The sequence below is a fragment of the Nannospalax galili genome, unplaced genomic scaffold, assembly GCF_000622305.1.
Source record: "Nannospalax galili isolate Female #2095 unplaced genomic scaffold, S.galili_v1.0 scaffold1009, whole genome shotgun sequence".
Classification (NCBI taxonomy): Eukaryota; Metazoa; Chordata; class Mammalia; order Rodentia; family Spalacidae; genus Nannospalax; species Nannospalax galili.
Genome location: NW_008360054.1, coordinates 147,178 through 147,550, shown reverse-complemented (window position 1 = coordinate 147,550; position 373 = coordinate 147,178).

The window sequence follows — 373 nt, the reverse complement described above, 5'->3', positions numbered from 1 at the left end:
GCCATGCTAGCCTTCTTGGATGCTGATAAGTCCCGTTATGGCATTGTCATTCAGAGCATGGGAAAGGATGACACATGTTATGTACAAGCCAATCCTGGCTCTGTCCAGTTGGGGGAGATCCTGGCCTTGTTAAAAATCTTCCCAGTCTGCCAGACTGAGCCGCTCAATATATTCTCTGACAGCCAGTATGTGGTTCAGGCCCTCAGATGTCTTCCCTTTGCTCAGTAAAAGGCCACAAGGATCCTATCACTAGAATGATGAGAGCTCTCCAGATTATCTTAGATAACAGACAATGGCCCTGGCACATCTCCCACATAAGATCATACACCAAGATCCCTGGGATCTTGGCAAAGGGAAATGACAAAGTAGATAC